Here is a 7,730-nt window from a genome sequence, read left to right as displayed (position 1 = left end):
ATAGGCCTGCGCCTCAGGGTTTTCAGGTTGGCATCGGTAAGGGTCCATGGAGAGGAGGTCGCGATAGGGGAGACCAGAGGCAGATGGCAGGACCTCGTGGGAACTAGGGTGCACTAACATACCTGGTGTGTCAGACATGCGGGAGACATCATTTGGGAGAGTGCCGGATAGACAGAGGTGTATGTTATCATTGTGGGAGACCCGATCACGTGATACATGAATGCCAAGGTCAGCAAGACCAGGTCCTAGCTCCCAGACCCTATTAGGGAGGACATCAGGCAGCTCGGGGAGGATACCAGGCGCCTTGTTGTTGCCAGCAGAGGAATGTGGCCCCAGCGCGAGTATACACTCTGATGCCAGGTGATGCAGAGGCTGCTACAGATGTGGTGATAGGTACATTTACTGCTTTATCACATCCAGTCATTGTTCTTTTTGACTCGGGTGCTACTCATTATTTCATTTCTACATCTTATGTTAAATTATCTGAGAATGAGACCCAGTCATTAGATATAGCAATGTCGGTAGCTACACCATCAGGATCAGTGATCAGATGTCAGAGGGTACTTAGAGGCTATCCGATAGAAATTTAGGGGAAAGTACTACCAGCAGATCTTATTGTGTTTGATATGTGTGGGTTTGATATAATACTGGGTATGGATTGGTTGGCTGTCAATCATGCCAACATTGATTGTTTTCAAAAATAAGTAATTTTCAGACCTCCTGGAGAGTAGGAATTCAGATTCGTTGGTTCACGGGTACGTGCTCCAATGCAGTTAGTATCCGCCGTGCAGGCGAGCAGATTACTCCTGGATGGAGGTCAGGGGTTTATAGCATTTGTGAAAGTAGTATCCGAAAATGAATTAAAGATTGACAGCACTCCAGTAGTACGAGAATTTTAAGATGTTTTTCCAGACGAATTACTTGGATTGCCTCCGGTGCGCGAGGTATATTTTCATATAGATTTACCTCTAGGGACTGCGCCAATTTCTAAGGTTCCCTATCGTATAGCTCCAACTGAATTGGGAGAATTGAAGGAGCAGTTGTAGGATTTGTTGAATAACGGGTTTGTACAACCTAATGTATCGCCGTGGGGAGCTCCAGTGTTATTCGTAAAGAAGAAAGACGGGTCCATGAGGATGTGTATTGATTACAGGGAGATAAATAAAGTTTCTATTAAGAATAAATATCCTTTACCCCGTATTGACGATCTATTTGATCAGCTCTAGGGTACACAGGTGTATTCCAAGATCGACCTTAGATCCGGGTATCATCAAGTGAGAGTAAAAGCGAAGGACGTCGCGAAGACAACCTTCATGACCAGGTACGGGCACTATGAATTTCTTGTTATACCATTTGGTTTGACGAATGCCCCAGCCGTGTTCATGAACTTGATGAACAGAGTTTTCAACCAGTATCTAGATCAGTTTGTGGTAGTTTTCATTGATGATATACTGGTGTACTCGAGGAGTTTTGAGGATCATGAGGTGCATTTGAGGCAGGTGCTGTAGACACTTAGGGAGGAGAAGCTTTATTCCAAGTTTAGCAAGTGTGAGTTTTGGCTTGAGAGGTGGCATTTTTAGGCCATGTGATCTCAGGGGATGATATTTCGGTGGATTCCAACAAGATCGAGGTGATAGTAAATTGGGCTAGGCTGAGAAACGTGCAGGAAGTTAGGAGTTTCTTAGGACTGGTAGGTTATTACCGTCATTTTGTTGAGGGGTTCTCAGCTTTGTCAGGTCCTCTTATGCGGTTGACTAGGAAAAATGTCAGATTTGTGTGGGATGAAGAATGTGAGCAGAGCTTCCAGGAATTAAAGTAGCGGATCATCACTGCACTAGTTCTAACGATTCTATTGGGAGGCGATGGTTATATTATATACAGTGACGCGTCTTTGAAAGGGTTTGGTTATGTGCTGATGCAGCATGGTAGGGTGATAGCATATGCATCCAGGCAGTTGAAAAAGTATGAAAAGAACTACTTTACTCACGATCTAGAATTGACTACAGTTGTACATGTACTGAAGATCTGGAGACATTAATTATATTGTGAGAGGTGTGAGATATTTTCTGATTACAAGAGCTTAAAGTACTTCTTTAAACAGAAAGAGTTGAATATGCAACAGAGGAGGTGGTTGGAACTTATCAAGGATTACGACTGTATCATCAGTTACCACCCAGGTAAAGCAAATGTGGTAGCTGATGCACTAAGCCATAAATCAGGAGACACAGTATAGCTAGCAGCGGTAGTTCAGCATTCGATTCTGATGGACTTAGAGAGACTTGGTGTGGAATTAGTGGAAGATGATACCCAGGCGCTTATTGCCAGTTTAGTGTTACAACCTGCATTATATGAAAAGATTAAAGCTGTTCAGAGAGATGACCCAGAGTTAGTGGAGGTGTTTTCCAGAATACAAGATGGTCAGGGGGAAGAGTTCAGTATTTTTGATGATGAGGCTTTGAGATTTCGCACCAGATTATGTGTGCCTGCAGATGACAGCATTAGGAGGATGATTTTAGAGGAGGCACATAGATCTCTATACACTGTTCATCCTGGCAGTACGAAAATGTATAGGGATCTACGAGGTTATTTCTGGTGGAATGACATAAAGAGGGAGATAGTAGAATTTGTGCGGCAGTATTTGACGTGCCAGCAGGTTAAGGCTGAGCACTAGAGGCTGACTGGACAATTGCAACCAGTTTTCATTCCTGAGTGGAAGTGGGACCATGTGTCCATGGATTTTGTTACTGGGCTGCCGCCGGCACCGCATGGTCAGAATGCCATCTGGGTAATAGTGGATAAATTGACAAAGAAAGCGCATTTTCTGCCCATCAAAGTCAGCTACCCAATGAACAGGTTAGTAAAGATTTACATACAAGAGATTGCGCGACCACATGGAGTGCCGGTATCTATAGTCTTGGACTGTGATCCACGTTTTACATCACGGTTCTAGAGGAGTTTACATGAGGCACTAGGGATCCAGCTAGCATTCAGCACAACTTTCCACCCTCATACCGATGTTCAGATTGAGAGAACAATCCAAGTATTAGAAGATATGCTTCGTGCTTGTGTGCTAGACTTTGGAGGTAGTTGGATTCAGTTTTTGCCGCTAATTGAATTTGCTTATAATAACAGTTATTAGATTAGCATCGGCACGACACCTTACAAGGCATTATATGGTAGGAGATGCCGATCTCCTCTTTTCTGGGATGAAGTGGGTGAAAGGTGAGCTTTGGGTCTATAGATAATTCAGCAAGCGTGTGATAAAATTCGACTTATTTGAGATAGGATCAGTGCAGCACAAAGTCGGCGGAAAACCTACGTGAATACTTGTCGCCGAGAACTGGAATTTGAAGTGGGTGATCATGTATTTCTGAAAATAACTCCACTGAAGGGGATCTTGAGATTTGGGAAGAAGGGTAAGTTGAGCCCTAGGTTTATTGACTCTTTATTTGGGTCAGTAGCTTATCGGCTAGTTTTACCGCCATCTTTATTTCGAGTTCATGACGTATTTCATGTTTCTATGTTAAGGAAATACGTCCCAAATCTTTCCCATATCATTAGCCATGCATAACTGGAAGTTAGTGAGTCTTTAGCGTATGAAGAAGCATTAGTACAGATCCTAGATAGGAAAGAACAAGAATTGCGCAGCAAGAAGATACCACTAATAAAAGTTCTATGGAGAAACCATGCGATTGAAGAAGCCTCATGGGAGCTTGAAAATGAAATCAGATGGAAATATTCCCATTTATTTGATGAATCATAGTATTGATGTATATACTAAGACAGTAATTTTATTTTTGTGAGTTCAGTGTAATTGTAATGTAGAGTATAGGTTAGGTAGTATGTTGATTTTGGGGGAAATTTTCTTTTATAATTGTAATCTCCTAGAACTACCCATGTAACCACGATATTCCTCCGCCATAAGTGAGGGCAGGTAATAAAATAAATAGACCATTTTGCCTTATGAGATGATAGAAGGGAATACAGATAGTAAATTTCGAGAACGAAATTTTATAAGGAGGGGAGAATGTAGTGACCCAAAGAATAATATTATTTTAATAATAAAGAGGGAGGAAAATGGAAATAGGAACAAAAGGAGGTAGTAGACTTCGTATTTTGAAGATAATAATAATAACAATAATAATTTCAAGCAATTTCCAGGCTTCGTCGACAAATACAGGGATTCGTCGACAAAGGTCTTCAGGATCTCGTCGATGAGGTTCCATTTTGTCGACGAGAAAATATCGAGTGGCGGATTTGGGCTACTTTGAATTTCGTCGACGAAGGATAAGATTCATCGACAAATTTATTGAAGGACTCGTCGATGAGGTGACGTGTCTCTTTAACGAATCTGACCCTATAAATAGTAAAAACTCAGATTTTTATTCCCTTTCAACGCTCCTCTCTCTCTTTCTCCTACGGCCCCTCTCCCCTCTCTCTTTGATTTCGGCCCCTGCCAGTCACCAGATTGACGATTTGAAGCCACCACGATGCTTCTGGCGAAGTTCTTTACAAGTCTGTAGGAGCGGATCGTTGGTAAATTCATCCCAAATTTAGGGTAAGGTTTTTTAGCCCATTTTTGGCCTTCTGACAGTTATAGGAAATGATGTAGGTGAAGAAATACTGATATTCTGTTCTAAAAAATGTTGTTTTCAGGGTGTTATATAGGAGGCCCTACAGGTGTTAGGCCAATATACTATAGGAGCTTTTTAGTAGTTAAGGAAAATATGTTATGCTAGATATTTTTAAAATATTATATAGTTTATTAAATTATGAAAATTATGTATTAAAGTATGGTGTGGCTTGAGAATATGAATATAGTACGAAGATGTGTTTTATGAGTTTTAGTACCATGATTTTATGAATTTCAGTATTATGATTTTACAAATTTTAGTACCATTATTATACGAATTCTAGTATTATGACTATGTAGTTTCAGTGTTATGATTATACAGTTCTTAGTATTATGATGTATAAATTACAGTACAGTTTATGCAGTATCATGGTTATTATGGTTATTTCAGAATCATGGTAAATCAGATAGTTGTATATAGAGATATATTATATAGTATCAGACCCTCTTAGACTATGCAGTTACAGAGCACGGTACCGTTGCTACAGATATTTATGTTATGAGTGCAACCACCTATTTAGATAATACGTGGTAGTAGGTCGATCACCTAAGCCCTTGATGTGGACAGGCTCCCCATCAGATATGGGTTGAGGTGTGCAAATCAGACTGATGGAGTATAGTGATTTATTCCTGGTTGGCCAGCCAGGGTAAATCCCGCCTACAGGCTGCACAACCCTGTCATGAGGGGTTAAATCATGACACACAGTTATCCACAGGGAAAGTTTTCAGTTACTATTACGTATGTACAGATTTACAGAAACAGGGAACATATTTATGTACACTATAATCAGATTACATGAAAACAAATTTTCATAACACTGTAACTCATTTGTCATACACTAGTAATAACATATTTTGTCTTACTGAGCGGTGACTCATCCCAGTGTTAAATCATTTTTTTTCAAGTGATCCAGGTAGGCGAGCAGACCAGGCTCGCAAATAGAGGGGCTTCAATAGTGCCTTGTCAGTGAAGTGAGTATTGTGGAGAATTTTTGTATATTCCAGTATAGTTTAGGGTATTTTAGGAAACATATATATATATATATATATATATATATATATATATATGTATATTTTGGAGAAACATGCTAGTACTCTGGTATTAGTATTGTATATGTATTTACCTATGGTTATGTTTATTTGATTTCTACTTCTCGCTGCTTAGATTAATGATTAGGTTTACCCTAGTATGGTATCAGAACATGTAGATTATCATAGTGTATATATATATATATATATGTATAAAAAAAACCCGTTAATTAAGCAGGTCGCTACACTATATCTCCTCCTTTTACTACTACTTCGTGTGGTGAGTCTTCTTCTTACCAGACTGAATCTCCACACTAGGCCATTTCATCCTTGGGACCCTTCTCCGCACCTCCACAGTCAGATGCATCCAATCCTTCCCAAGTAAGTATCTTATCTCCGATATCCTCTCCCTCATCTACTATTCTAGCAGAACCTCACCCTTATAATACCAGACTATGTAATAACATTACAAAGCCAAAATATATCTTTGACCTTCACACAACCACCACTCCATCCACTATTGAACCTTCCACCTTTAGACAGGCCCAACAATACCTCCCATGGCGACAAGCCATGAGCGAGGAATACAATGCTCTACTTTCCAATCACACATGGTCTCTTGTTCCACATACTCCTACACAAAATGTCATTGGGTGTAAGTGGGTCTATAGGATTAAAAGGAATCCTGATGGGGCCATAATTCATTATAGAACTCGCTTAGTGGCCAAAGGTTTCCATCAACGATCTGGGATAGATTTTTTTGAAACCTACAACCCGATTCAAACCTGCTACTGTTCGGTTATTACTTACTCTTGCTGTAACTAACGGTTAATCTCTTCGCCAACTAGATGTGAATAATGTGTTCTTGTAGGGCTCTTTATCTGAGGCAGTTTTCATGGACCGGCCCCCTGACTTCACCAACTCCGATCTTCCTAATCATGTTTGTTGCTTACACAAGACCATATATGGGCTTTGACAAGCCCCTTGCGCATGGTATCATGAACTTCACAATTTTCTTATCTTGGAAGGCTTCACTAACTCTTGGTTGGATAAGTCAACACCTACCCTCTCTCCTCCAGTGTCAACCCCTACCATTGCTCCTCTAATCAAGTCTCAATTATCTTCTTGAGTCTTGATTGCAACATTCACCGTGTATATATCATTGTTCATTTCTGAACATGGATAATAGCAATGTACAGTCATTTATCATTAAGCATTGGAATATATAAGATTAATTACTTCATAACGTATTTTGATTAAATGCCGGCATGGGAGACCAAGTGAATGGTGGAGGACTGAATGTAGATGAAGGAAAAGTGATTGCAGCAGTTCTTCGACAGTAGAGGCAGTGGAGCACGAAGTGTTCAAGGCTTGTTCTATTAATCATGATTGTTAAATCTAACAAAATAGCATCATATACATATGCATGTACATGACACATGAATAATTGATAATTTGTTTTTGACAAAATTACCATACTGAGCCTAATAAATATACACATTACACACATCTAGTAATTTATTAACCTGGAAGGAAGTTCAAGAGGTGATGAATGCTTTTCATTGAAGTTTATGAAATTTAATTATATTGATTTTTGATTGGAGTTTGTGATAGTTAATTACATTTTTGAATTCTTATGCTATGAGTATTTAAAAAAAAAAAAAAATCAATTGAGTTCATTGAGAAAATTGTGGAGTTTGTGATTATAATTGATTGTTTGTTGTTGATCATTTCATTGTATTATTTCATCATTTTGGATACTAATTTATTGCTTTTATTTTTGGATGGATGGGTAATTTTATTCAGTTAAAAGAATAGAACAAAAAAGGAAAACAAATAGGCGTAAGAAATGTCAGAATGAGTTTCTTATTATGTTCGTCTATATCCAAAAATTATTAATTATTGGTTCGTCATGTATATGATGCTAATATGTTAAATATCTTAAATTTAACGGGCTTCTAATAGAATAGAGATTTCATAACTAAAAGCATTTTCTGATAAATTTTAATGGCAGTTTATAAATTTTACGAGACATTTTTAACATCTATAGCATTTAATACAGAAAACT

The sequence above is a fragment of the Malania oleifera genome, chromosome 4, assembly GCF_029873635.1.
Source record: "Malania oleifera isolate guangnan ecotype guangnan chromosome 4, ASM2987363v1, whole genome shotgun sequence".
In the NCBI taxonomy this organism is placed as follows: domain Eukaryota; kingdom Viridiplantae; phylum Streptophyta; class Magnoliopsida; order Santalales; family Ximeniaceae; genus Malania; species Malania oleifera.
This window is presented reverse-complemented; position numbering follows the sequence as displayed.